Source organism: Bactrocera latifrons, unplaced genomic scaffold (genome assembly GCF_001853355.1).
Source record: "Bactrocera latifrons isolate USDA-ARS-PBARC rearing strain unplaced genomic scaffold, ASM185335v1 scaffold_4, whole genome shotgun sequence".
NCBI classification, from domain to species: domain Eukaryota; kingdom Metazoa; phylum Arthropoda; class Insecta; order Diptera; family Tephritidae; genus Bactrocera; species Bactrocera latifrons.
The window spans coordinates 2,525,772-2,539,784 of NW_017537045.1; the positions used below are offsets into that span (position 1 = coordinate 2,525,772).

The 14,013-nt window shown below is 29.7% G+C and overlaps 2 protein-coding genes and 1 long non-coding RNA gene across 7 annotated transcripts in view; 2 read left to right on the forward strand and 1 right to left on the reverse strand.

Moving 5' to 3' along the window:
* LOC108972454 (guanylate kinase-like) overlaps positions 1–14,013 on the forward strand; it is a 137,591-nt gene that overhangs the window by 87,360 nt on the left and 36,218 nt on the right. Inside the window, exon 1 of one of the 5 annotated variants that reach the window (XM_018939044.1) lies at positions 916–1,094. The exons of the other annotated variants lie outside the window; for them this stretch is intronic. The gene's annotated coding sequence lies outside the window, so the exon portion shown is untranslated. Of the gene's footprint in view, positions 1–915; positions 1,095–14,013 lie in introns of those variants that run through there. 5 annotated transcript variants of the gene reach the window in all.
* Positions 1–14,013, forward strand: part of LOC108972451 (disheveled-associated activator of morphogenesis 1) — a 199,646-nt gene that overhangs the window by 85,376 nt on the left and 100,257 nt on the right. The window lies entirely within an intron of this gene.
* LOC108972455 lies at positions 4,190–5,572 on the reverse strand. The gene is made up of 3 exons (XR_001993635.1): positions 5,187–5,572; positions 4,436–4,489; positions 4,190–4,343 (listed from the first exon to the last, which is right to left on the reverse strand). It is a non-coding gene; the product is annotated as an uncharacterized LOC108972455 (long non-coding RNA).

Genomic DNA, 14,013 nt, shown 5'->3' on the forward strand with positions numbered 1-14,013 from the left:
TCATTTGAAGATATTTTGAATATAATTTTAGGTACGAACTAAAATATAGCAATAAAACTTAGTATAAGTTTACGTTCTTCAATGTAAGTTAGGAAGATATCAGGTGATTGTAGTTTATTCTCCAGTAAGAAGACCTGCAGGAATTTCCCGAGCTTTGATTGTTGGAAGTTGCGAGCGTATAAAATGATCGGATGCACCCGAACTTAGCTCTTCCTTACTGTACAATTCGAAATGTATAATTTAAAACTTTGATCTTTCAAAAATTCGTGATTATAAAATGATCATTTGCATCTGAATTTGCGCCTTTCTTAGTTGTTTATTTTGTGTTGTATTTTCTCAGATGTAATATGATATTATTATAAGACAATTTTTATCTTACCCGGTCTTTCAATATTTCTTTTCTTATCTTGATTTATATATCTCTTCTTATCTTATACTTTTAACTTTTTTATTGATTCTTCTTTTTTGCTTTTATCGCATATCTTATTTTATCTACTTTATTCAGTTTTATCTTTCCTTATCTCTGTTTATTCACTTATTTGCAAATTTTCTAAAAATATTTAAAAATCTCCAAAATAAGTTTATTCATAGACTTTAAAAGAGACGCTTTGAAATACTCGTATTTGCATATTTAATTGTTTGAAATGTCTTATTGTTGCTACTTGATCTGATATATATTGTATGTTTATGTTTCTTATACATATATATATTTTATTTTAGCTCCAAAAGTTTTTAATTTCTTTTTTGAAAATGCAAATTAAGCGAAACTTCATTTCTGCTTATCTTTACAGCATTTTCAAGAAACCAACGCAAAGGAAATATTATTAAAACAAAATACTAAACCCATTCAAAGCTTGGAAGAAGCAGCAGCAAATAAATATATAAATTTCAATATTTTAATTGCTGCAAACAACTATTAATATAGTTAATATAATATATATATAATAGCATACAAGTGGGCGTCTATTTACAAAATTTCTTTCCGAAAAAAACACTAACTAGCTATACGACACGCTTCAGCAGTAGGCGTAACAACAACAATAACGAGGTAAAGAAGCTTAAATAGCAGATATCAACTGCGTTACAGAAAACAGGTGGGTGCTAATCTCTTTCATTGACTGCTATTAATTTTGAAGAGAAGAAACAGATTGTTTGTTAATGAGTTTAATGATTAATGGCGGGCAATTTGATTTCTTGCTGATTTTGTGACTTTATAATTATATACAAAGATATTTGCATTTGAGACATTATTAGCAGATTATGGATATTTTATTATTATTTCGAAATGTTTTTAATGAAACTTAATGGCATTTAAATATGAAAGAACGCTCGCCAGCTTAGCGCTGTTAAGCTTTAAGCGTGTGAGCGAATTTTGTATGTAAAGTTAAACTATTGAAGAACAGAATGAAGTAATCCGCAATAAAAATAACTGTTAAATTTTAAGGAAAACATATTTAAGCTTTTGTTATTGTTTATAAATTAACTTTTTGACTTTGACATAACTTGAGAAACCTTAAGAAAGGTCAGTACATGGAAATTACGTGTCCTTCTTGTGCACATTCTTCAATATTATTTATAAAATATGCTTTATATTGGGAGACAAATGTCGAAACTGGTGATTTATTTCAAGGTTAGGTATTATATAATATATTTGCATATATGTTTTTTGATAAGAAAGTTTTACAACTAATAAATATACAGAGAGAAACATACAGTCTAGTAGGTGAAGTTTTATATTCATCTTTGAACACTTTAGTAAAAAGAATGAAAGAATTTATATAATTTATTGACCACAAACTGGGATTTCAACATAGCTTTAAGTTTACTAATCATATATTGAGCTTAATATCATTTGATCAAATTTGACCCGGATTGACAAAAAACAAAGAAAAAAAAACGATAACTTCAGTTAATAATACGACGCTTGCCTTTATGTTTCGGGAAAAAGAATAGAACAAAAACTAATTTTATTTATCGAAAATCGGCTTACTGTTCTTCAAAATATGCTCCAATAAATTCCATGCATTTTTCCATGCGTTTGCAGTAATTCTTGAAGCACTTTTGACACTCTGATTGCGGTATCTCAAAAGCATGCATTTTGAATGCATCAACCGATTCTGTATGTATCGGAAATGTTAACCTAATTGTTTATCTTTTACGTACGGGAATAAAAAAAAAGCCAATCGGTATCAAGTCAAGACTTTACAGTGGATTACTCGACAATTTAATGATTTGAGTACTCAAAACCGTCTTCGGTGATTGGTTTCTCTGATTTCTTTAAAGCCAACTGGCAGAAAAATGGTTGTGTACCAATAAGAATTTGCTGTTCTGCATTGATCCAGTAGTATGGTTGCGACAAGTCCATTTTTGCCACAAAAACAGGCAATCATAACACTGATAAACTCAACTTCATGGCCAAAAATTGAATTAAGTTCAATGATGCAGTGTCGTAGTGTTAATCCACGCCGTGTTAATATAATAGCGCGAGAATGTTCGCATTTTATATATGTATATTTTATAGCTGGGACGAATATTTCAAGTTACTGTAAGCAACACAAATATCGCTCGTATGTCAAAATGTTCTGTGTACGTATAACATCAGAAATGTCAAGTTTTTCGATGAAGTTGCGAGTTGCGGGACAGCAACACTGGGGTTGCAAATCGCGAAATATAAAAGGTAAACTACGTACCTTTCACAGATTCCTTATAAAACTTGATTCCGATTGTTCAGTTTGTATGGCAGCTTATCCTATAATGACTCCGACTGCGATGGCTTTCAGTGATTTCAGTGACTTTTGTTTTTTCTGATGTCGACTTCATTTTGGACGGCTGTTCGCCAGATAGTTGGACTGTTTCGTTGTCATATCTATAAAGATACAGCTGGTCACTAGTCTTAATGCGGTCACAGTGGCTTGCTACATTTTCAAACATCTCTTTTGCGACTTCTACACGACGTCGCTTTTGCAAAAGATTAGGGACGTTTGATCGTTTGTGATCTTTATTATATTTGAGAAATGAAAATCTATCCTTAAAATTCATTAGCATCTTAAAGCAATAAAATCCTCAATTTTCCGGTTAAAATCAAAGCGCCTACCGCAAGCAAAAGACGCGCCTCCAACAAGCATATAGCAATCGTTAAGTAAATTTATCTCAAGGTCATTGTTCTTGATCTTATAATATTTTATTGCTTTTTAACGCCTGCTTCTCTCTGCTTACGCCTAGTAATACCTTCTCAATTAATTGCTTTACATTTGTTCGCTTCAAAATTTCCTATGATTCACCTGTAATGCTAAAATAAATACATAAATACTCAAATAGCCGGCAGGTTGAATTTATAAATCCTCCTAGCAAATATGCCTACATGCACATGAATCATGGCAGCGACTCTCATGTGAGACAGCTGAAAATTACTAGGCAGTTTGAGAGTCAATTGATTACCCGAAGGAGTTGTTGCGTAATAAAAATTGGCTTGAAGGAGTTGAGGACACTGAACTGAGTGAATTTGGAAGTGAAGTTAGTATATTATAATAACTACACTGACGTGCGCTAATAATTGCATTTGAAAATCGCATGCCATTTCATAAGGGATAACGCTTGGGTGCTGTATGTGAAGCTTTTTCAGAGCGCCAGAGCTAAGGTGTCACATGAACTAAAAGGTGCTTTCTTGTTCACCCAAAATTTGTCATATCTCCTATAGCAGTGTAACTTGATCTTATTTTTCTTGTAACTTGTTTACTGAGTTTGCAAAACCGCGGTAATTTTTCGCTTCGAAAGCTTCTGCGAAATTGAAATTCACATTTATGCTCTATTTGATCTTTTAAAAGAAAAAACGAACTGTGTCTTCTACAATCTGTGGTCTTGATGAAGTCTATGAATTCGAAAAGTTTTATATGCGCAATTTCGAGACATCGTAAATCGCCGCGACCGATAATTGTGATTCTTTTGTTATATAAAATCTTGGAACCGCTAAGAAGATATTCTACGTGTTCTTCGTCTTCTACAAAAAACTCTGTTCTGAGTGGTTTTTCTTTTTTCCTCTATTTCTTTGCTCAGAACTGAAAAGAAAGTCCAAGTGTCAAAAAATATCTATTTATTTTCACCAGCATGCTCCGTCTATTTTCCATCTCTCTTAAAAAATATACATATATTTTGCCTGCTAAATTTTCCTTCATCTTCTGCCAGTCTTATTCACTATTTCTTAATTTCAACTATTCTTCTGAATATTGTTGTCGCTGTTGCAATTATTTATAGCGGCTGTTATTGTTTTATTAGATGTTGCCTTAGAAATCGTGATTCTTGCTATGTGAGGAAAAGCACGTTGACCGTCGCGCTGTTTGTAACGCCTGTAGGAACGAAAAGAGAGAAGCAAACCATAACAACAAAAACAAATATATTTGGTGCAGCAGAGAATAACACAAATTGTTTTTAGTCTTACCTGTATTTTATTTTATATTTTGGTTTCGCGATTTACTTGTCGGCGGCAAACAGCCTAAAAATGTATTGGAATTACATGTATTAAAAGAACAACAACAATTTGACGGTTGAAATATAAAAAAGTTATTTATAATTAAAATTTAAATTTCGGGATCCCGATTTTTTCGGGATTCTTAAAAGAATAGCAGGAATTTGACAGTTCTAACGGAAAATATGCATTGTACTAAGCTTACAATGATTTTATAATTTAAAGTTTTAGTTTCGGGATACCGATTTTTTCGGGATTGCTGAAAGCATAGCTGGAACTTAATATTCCGAACGGATAAAATGCAATGTACTAAATTTTCGATGAACTTTTAATTTAAAATTTTAATTTCGGGATCCCGATTTTTTTGAGATTGTTAAAAGATCATCAAAAACAACCCTCTTAGATAGAGTTAACTAGCTTGAAAGTGTTTCTGAAACAACAAAAAATTTTCGGGTGAGCGCAACTACAAACACTAGGTTTCGAGATTCGCCGTTTTTCATTTTGTTAAAAAAAAAAAAATATTAAAAAACGTAATTTTTTTTTTGAAACTCGTTTACTTGTCAGAGTATTACAATGGAAAATACTAGTCGTTTGTGACGTTCATAAACCACTTTGGCATCTTGAAATATTCCGAACGGGATTTTCAAACACAATCCCGAAATATCACTCCATTTGGCAATCATAGAAAATTATTTTTTTTTTCCTTGCTTAAATTTTTAGCTACCTTTAATTGCATAGATAATTACGCAATCCCGAAAATTTGGTTCTCAGCAAATTTGTGTTAAGCCAACTCTACTGTCGTCTGCATTTGTTTACTGCTGTTGTATTACTGGTACATACAAAAAATCAAGCATAACACATTGTTGTTTTTTTATGTTGTCAACACTTGCGCCTTTTTATCATCTTACAATTTCAGCACTTGTCTAACTGAATTTGAATGCAATATTTTCCAACACATACAGATGCATATGTACATATACATATATAGTATGTAAGTATGTAGGATTTTTGGTTGCTGCCACAATATCGTCGCTTGTCGATTTAGGTCGCACGAAAATCGATTTGCCGCTCCAGCAGCAGAAGAATTCCAAAGCTTGCCACACATTCGAAATTGCCCTAAAAAACGTAAAAAGAAAAAAACACTTAATAAAATAGCAGAGAAAATCGTGTAAAAAGTGTTGGGCGCAGCAGACCAACGAAAGTGTTGGCAACCGCAAACAGCAACAACATTAGCAAAGAAAAAATATAAATATAATTGTAACAAGCCACCGATATAGATCAAAGCAACAATAAAATGCTACTAAAGCGCTTTTAATGTTGCTTTTGTTGTTTTCGTTTCGTTATTCATCTTGTTTTGCTGTTGTGCTTCCCCACAATTAGTTGCTAGCGTCAGATGCATTAAACAGGCGTTGATTTTGTTTATGATCGGCATTTTGTTGTTGCAGTAAAATTGGTGGAAAACCGTTAGAGTAACGCGCTGACGTTGCCACGCCTATTGGCGCTCAGCATTTAGCGATTTCACAGCTTTTTGTTTGATTCGTAGCAAGAAATTGAAACAAAAAGCAAATAAGTAATTGCCGTTAATCAGATTAAATGGTTGATGATGTTGTCGGTGAATTTTGTGCTTGTTTGTGATTGCATTAATGATTCGGGAATTCAAAAAATGCCAACTTTTTCCAACATAAAAATCTGCTGATAAAATTAGGTGATCGTTTAGATCGTGGCACACCTTTTTTTGAAGTGAAAAGTTGTTGCTGGTATTGTTTGGTATTGTTATTCGAAAGAAATTAAAGCTTAGTTGAGCCAAGTTTACAAAAGCTTTTTGGGAACCCAAAACATATTTAAAAAGTTCTCACGGTCCCCTCTAAAGCTTTCTGTGCTTTCAGATAAAGCAAGAAGATTAATATATCTCAAAACTTGCGCCAAGTTTGACATATTTTTTGAAAAGCTTTTCGGAAGCTTCCATGGAAAGAGAGAACAGTAAAACAAATTTGAGCTTCTTCTAAAAATCCGTCATAGTCCATTATAAGCTGTCATGGAAGAAACGGTCCGATATATAGCTGGAGCTTTGAACGAATGTAACTAGATTGAGTTTCAAAACTCGAAAATTTTAACTATTTTTAGAAAGCTTTTTAAAACTCCCATAAAAAGAATAAACATAAAAAGTTCGAATGACGCAGTATAAAGCTTTCCGATAGCTTTCAAATACAGCAATAAGATTAATATCTCTCAAAACTTGCGTCATGTTCGACAACTTTTTTCAAAAAATTTTAAAATAGAGCACAAATTTGACTGCTTCTTTTTAAATGTCTTTATATTTCATTATAAAGCTGACATACAAGAAATTGTACGAAATAAAGCCTTCCAAGTGCTTTCAATAAAAGTAATAAGATTAAGTCTCAAAACTTGAAAATTTTAACCATTTATTAAAACAAAAAGAATCCCACTTTTTAAATTTCCCATAAAAAGAGAAAACAAAAGCGCAGACAGCTTCTTCTAAACATCGCACATAGTTCATTATAAAGCTTTCGTAGAATTAAAGCAGATTAATTTGTCTCAAAACTTCAGCTAGGTTCAACACAACTTTAAAGCTCTCGATTGTCGCGACAAAAAATTTCGAAAGCTTATTTGGAAAAAATAGTAGACTTTGGTGCCTCAAAGCTCGATTCAAGTTTGGCAGAACTTTTGTAGCTTTTTAAAAGCTGCCATAGAAAGACATACCTTTACAACGTTAAATTCATTTGTACGAAGCGGTAAAACTGTAAATTAGCAAGCTAACTCATTGTATTCACCTAGTACCAACATAACTTAACTTTGCGAAAGCTCACTTCGTCCGCGTACGATAAATTTGGCATATTGGCTTAATCCTTGTAAGAAAACCTCGTGACAGTTAGTATCTTCAATATCTTAAAAACTGAAGTACTAGTACAGACTAAAGGAAGGACATGGCTTAATCGACCCATCTCGTCACGTTGATCGTATATATATATATGTATATTTCACAGGGTTCGTCCTTTCCTTCTGGATTTTATGAACATCGTGACAAACTTTATGGATACCCTTTTCATTAGAGAAATAAGTTTAATAAATATATCTCGGAGCCTCAAGTATGACTCAAAAGTGAGCTAGTTTATGAATTTAAGAAGATACATAAATATTTTATGCTCAACAAAACCCTGTTTTAAAGCTACAATTTAGCACATTCAGCTCTGTCCTCCCTTTTGCTACTTAACAAAGGCAATATTCTGTTCTTCTCTCCTCCTCCAGCACCTTCCATTAATTTTCTCATAAAAATCACTGCCAAATAGCTAAACAATCATGTTCACAATATCATATAAGCAAACCTGTGCAAATAAGCTAATCGCCACGCAATAAAAATACGAAAATTAACCCTTTAAAAGTAAGTCCTTGCAGAGCACAAAAATCCTTCAAAAGTGCCGCACTAATAACAAATGACGCATAAAAATAAGCACAATTGCCCACCTGTAACACTTAAGCCTGTCATGGTCACATATAAACACTTACATATGTGGTGGCCGACATTACTCTTATTGCACCAACGTCAACGCTGGTGGTTTTAAGCAACGGCAAACAGCAGCACAAGTGTGGCACTCTGCCGCGCAATTTTACGAGGAACTCTTGTTTTTAATGCAAGTTTAATGCTCACATTTTAATAACTTTTTCAAAGTCAACATGCTTTTATTATAAATATATATTATTATTTATTATTAAACTATTAAATGCGCTATTAACACAGACACTCAAATATTCGTGCATAGCAAATCGGCACTTTACGACTCCGAGTTGCTGGTGACAAATATTTACAGCATAGTTAAAAGGATTCCAGCTTAACAAGTGAAATCACCGCCGTTAACCACGGAATTTTAAATTTTCGTTTTTTATTTTCACAATAATTTTAGTATTATGTGAACAAGTAAAAGTGTAATAAATTTTATGAAAACGCGACTACATAAATTAATCAAAGGATAATAAAATTTATATAGATAAATTACCTGTATAAAATAATAAATATAAATGACGTCTGAAATTAATAAATTGTGCAGTTCCATATAGTTTCCATAACTAGATTTGCGTTAGGAGAATATATTTTTTAATAGCACGATTAACGATTTTGCTTTCAAACCACTTAACGAATGTTTACAATATCATAAGTAAGCTAAAAAGGAGAATCCAAGTGAGCAGAGAGATACCAAAATAGGATTATAACATATTTTAATTTCGTGCTGTCGTTCCTCTTTCCATAAACACAGTAATTTTCATATAAAAGAGGAGTTGAAGAATATACTGAGTCATAGGTTATAATCAGTTATGCGTTCCAGTGTAAGTCGTTGTTGTCTCTTTCAACTTTGACAATTATACTCAACTCAGCTATGCTGATCATATTTAAGATACCATCCATTTTTTTATAAAACTGTTTAACTCGAATACAATATTTTCCAACTCAATATTTTTCCACGAAATATTTATGCTTCATTTTCCAAATATTTTATAAACAAATAAGAAAGGTAAAAGCGATTATAAATGTTAAAAAGCAACAAAATACAAATGTACATAAATTCAAACAAGTCAATTAGGATGGGAAAACACTAGAAAACAATTTTTTTTTTATTAATGAATTAATAAAAATGAGTTGAGGTGGAGTTAAGTGTAAAATTAATGTTTATGAAGCTGAAGTGGAAAACTTATTTCGTTTTAGTAATTTTTATCAATTCCAGAAGTTGACACAAGTAAGCCTTAAATTGAGTCAACTAAGTTTTTAATTGAGTCAATTAGTTGAAACAATTAAGTTTTTACTTAAAACAACTCCGCTTCATATGGAAACAATGAGTTCAGATAATAACTTAATTATTTTGAACTTAATTGACAAAATTTGAAATTTATTTGATTCAATTGAAAACTTATTCAAGTTCTAAATTGAGTCAATTAGTTGTAAAAATTAAGTTTTAAATTTATACAATTCGTTTAAATAATTCCGATCAAATAATTAAGTTCAGACAATTAATTTTTCAATTGAGTGTCAAATAAATTAACAATTTTTTCAACTAAGTTTAATATTGAGTCAATGTGTTGCCACAATTAAGTTTTCTATTGAGTTCATTAGCCGAGTCAAATAAATTTCAAATTTTGCCAATTAAGTTTTAAGTTGACACAATTAGTTGAGACAATTAAGTTTTAAATTTAATCAATTAATTAAAACCATTCCTTTCAAATAGAAACAATTAGTTTAAAATCTTGTCAATTAAGTGTTATATTGAATCAATTGAGCCAAGTAATTTATAAATTGAAGCAATTCGTTGCGGCAATTAAGTTTTAAATTTTTTGAATTAACGATTTTAATAGTTTAAACGATTCCGCTTTAAATAGAAACACTTAGTTCAGGCAGTTAAGTTTTCAATTGAGTCAATTAGTTAACAAAATTAGTTAAGACAATTCAGTTTTAAATAATTTAAGTTGAGACAGTCAAGTTTTAATTTGACTCAATTAGTGAATAGTTGTCAAGTTGTCCAAAAAAACTATGTATTGATGATTTCCGCAATATATTTTAAAAACTTACAAAACTTTATCTTTTTATTCATTGCTCAGCTGGTAATTTTATATGAAAATAATATGTAATTACAAAAGTATCACAACTCTTTAAGGAAATAATCGTTGAAATATAGAGTATGCAGCTTAATTAGACTCATGTACAGATCCGGAGAAGATTTTTTGGTTCCAAAACTGCACATAAATAGTTCTCACTTTATTTGAAAATAATGTGGCAATAATTTTTTGTGACATCGTTCGGTGTTTTTAGCCCTTCCACTTTCGAAACACTTTCTAAGCTGTCCCCAGCCACACCAAGTTCGTCACCACCAGCACTATTTTGCATATTTGACACGACTATTTGTTGTTGTTTTTCTTTTAGTCGCATAACATAAGAGCTGCCAGAACATTTAGCGGCATAACTGTGACAAACATTTGATATTTAAACGCCGACAATGAATACATAAACAAATGAGCGCGCTTACCGTCGCAGATTAGCCGCAATTTTCTTTGTTTTAACATTTTTTTGTCAATTTTTTTTTAATTTTTCGTATTAAAAGTGCATTCTTTGCCATTAAAATACTTTGTAAGGTGCGCACTGACGGTTCTCCGCTTATTTTTTGTATTGCTTGTGGGTGCGCCTTTTGCCACCAAGTTCGCTGCTTAAGTCTTTTGAATATTCGCTCTTTCAGCTGTTTCGGGTGTAAAAGCCTTTGTAAATTTGGCGGTTTTAATTTGAGAAAGTAATCGTAAAAATCCGACTTTTGCACAGTTATGTAACAGATGATTATGTAGCGGTAAATAATAAATTTGCTGATAGCAACAACAAAATGATTCTAAAATTCCGCCAAGTCATAAGACGGCAAAATCGCTTGGTAACAGCGGCAAGCTGTAAACATTATTAATGTGGGTTGAAGTATCTGGTAATTTATGAGAGAAATATATATTTATAGGAAAAAAGTAAATTTACAAAGCTTCACAGTAGCTAATTTACGGTAGAGATATGAAGTAGTAAGCAGAAAACGCAACCGGTGCAAACAAAAGAAACGCCACCAAAACAATTAATCAGGCAGTGAGTTTGCAATAATAAGTATGTAACGGTTGTTCGTTGGCTAGATTTGATGCTTTTAGTGAACAGTAGTTCAAACAAATTTATAGTAAACATTAATATTATTTTCTTGATTATTGAATAAGTAAAACAAAACAATTGTTTTTTATAAAAAGTTTCGACAAAAATATTAATATTTTTTTATTACAAAATCTTTTGATGCACATATATAGGTGAAAACTGTTTTCAACAAAGTTTTGGAAAAAATATATGTTTTTGAAAAAACTATTTTCGAAATTTTTAATAAAAATATATTTTTGGAAAAACATCTCTTGGAAAAATTTTTTTTTTAATATTGTTTTGATGTAGAAAAAAAATTTTTTTTTAAATATAGGGTTTTGAAAGAATGTTTTGAATTTTTTAAAATTAACAACTATGTTTTTTGTAAAAGACAAAAACATGGTTTTGGAGTTCGAAACAAACACAGTTTTTGAGAAACATTTTGGGGTAAAAGATTATTACAGAAGAAAAAACTGTTTTGTAAAATATATAGTTTTGAAAAAAAAAATTTATTGAAATTTTTTTAACAATATATTTTTGATAATTAATTGCATCAGAAAAACTTACCGTTTTGATCTTTGAAAGAAACTGGGTTAAAAAAGTTCTTTGTTTCTTTAAAAATTTCTTTCAAAATTTTACTAAATTTAGATGAGGAATTTGTTCTTAAACTTTTCTTTTGTCAATGTAAGACAAAAATATTTTTTTAAGAATAAAATTATTTCAGAAAAACTTATCGTTTGATATTTGAAAGTACTGGGATTTCAAAATTAACTTTTCGGGAAACACTTCTTTCTAAATTTTTTTAATGAAGACGAAAAATTTGTTAAAAAAAAACGATTAAACTTAATATGAAAGAAGTTGAAGAAGAAACAGTAAAATGTAACGTTGAGACACGCTTAAAGTAAGGTAAGTGCTAATATACACATACATACCTACTTACATTTAAATATATATATTAATAATTGGTCTTTCATTGATATTTATTTACTCATCTCTTATTCTTTATTCGCATGCCTAACTACTGCCAGAGTAAACTTAAAAAGTCTTTCTAAACTCAAATGACCTTAAATCAAATGTTATATTAGTATTACTGATCTTTATTAATTAGACATATGCACATACTATATATCTGAAAAGCGAATCAATCAGCAAAAATAATGAAACATTAGTAAAATGTGTTGCATAATTGCTGCGCTATTACAAATCTGCTGTGCTCTAATTTTGCTCACTTAATTGAGCTGTTAGTTTTGTGAATCAATTGCCTCAACAAACGCTTATTTAAGTGGTGAACTGTCCAGTAGTTATCGTTGACCTTTAGGTGGGCTTAGCGAAGCTTTAGAGCGTCAATGACGTTGGTGATACTGCTTCGATAAGTGATTTTGGTTTTGGTTTTATTGGTCTCAATTTTATTTTGTATTTCCAAATTGCAGCTTTATCATAATCACAAGGAAGTTACTAAATCAAAAAAGATTTTATGGACAAATATATTATATATATGATATTTTCTAAATAAATTTTCAAATCGTCTTTCTAAAACATTTTTTTATTCGTTTTCAAATCATAAAAAAAAAATTGTTTTATGATTGTTTAATATTGCATATTCATTTCCCTAGTGTTCCGAGCGCTGCTATTAAGAAAATGGAAATAAATAAAAGAAAAATGTATAGATCTTTCGAATTTTGGCACTGAAACACTATAATAATTATTATTTATATTATATTATAATCACGAGGTAGTTATAAAAAGTACTCGAAATCAATTTATAAAAAAGTGTCATAAAAAGTTCGAATTTCTGTTTTAAAACTCATTTTTGAAATATTTTTCAAACCTTATTTTTAAAACCAATTTTAAATTTAATGTTTTTCAAATCTTTTTTAAAACAAATTTTTGAAAAAAAAAACAAAATTTCCATAGAAAGCTGCTTTTGTAGTATTTTTTTTTCTTCATTAAAAAGTGTTTTTTGCTTTTAGTTAAAAAAATCAAATAAATTGAAAACATAATTTAAAATAATCTACGTTGTTTTAACCAATTCCCTTATTTTATTTTTTAATTCACTATTTTTAAATTAATTTTTTTTTTTCATTTTTTCAAAACAAAAAAGAGTTTTTCATGAAAATTTTGTTTTTTTTTGCTTTTATCATAAAAAACGGTTTTTAGCTTTTAAAAAATGCATATAACTTTAAAAAATATTTTTAAAGACCCATAAGTTTTTTTAAACAGCTTCCCCCTTTTTTTAAGGTTTTGAAAAATTAATTGACTGGAATTCACAATTTAAGTTATCTGTTGAAAAAAACAAAAATTGTTTTGTAGTAAAGTTTTTCATATCTTATCGTTTTAATTAAAGATTCCAAAGACTTGCTAAGCTGGGCATATAATTTGTTTTAGAAAAATTCGTTTGTATTCGTTTGTCATGAATTTCGTAAATAGTCGTTTTTAAAAATTAAAAAAATACTAATATATGAAATGTATAATTAATTTTTTATATAAACATTTGTATTTAGAACATTTTGTAATATTGTATATTATTTTTGATCTCCCATGGGAGTCAAATTATGGTTTTTTTTTTATCAAATTTACTTATTATTTACTAAAATAGATTGCAAATAAAATGTATTTAACACAAAAAAAAAAAAATTTAAAAAAAACTCAAATGTAAAAAACAATATTTCAAAAAAAAGTTAAAAAAAGGAAATGAAAATGAAATATAAGTAAATTTATTTGTCAGTAATAAAATTTGTCTCAGAAAAATCATTTGATCTTTGAAAAACTGAGTTTTAAGAACTTACTTTGAAGGAATAATTTTTTTTACATTTTTTTTTTACATTAAGACGAAAAATTTGTTTTTAAAAATTTTTTGAAGAAAACATATGATGTTTTGAAAAAAAAAATATTATAATTA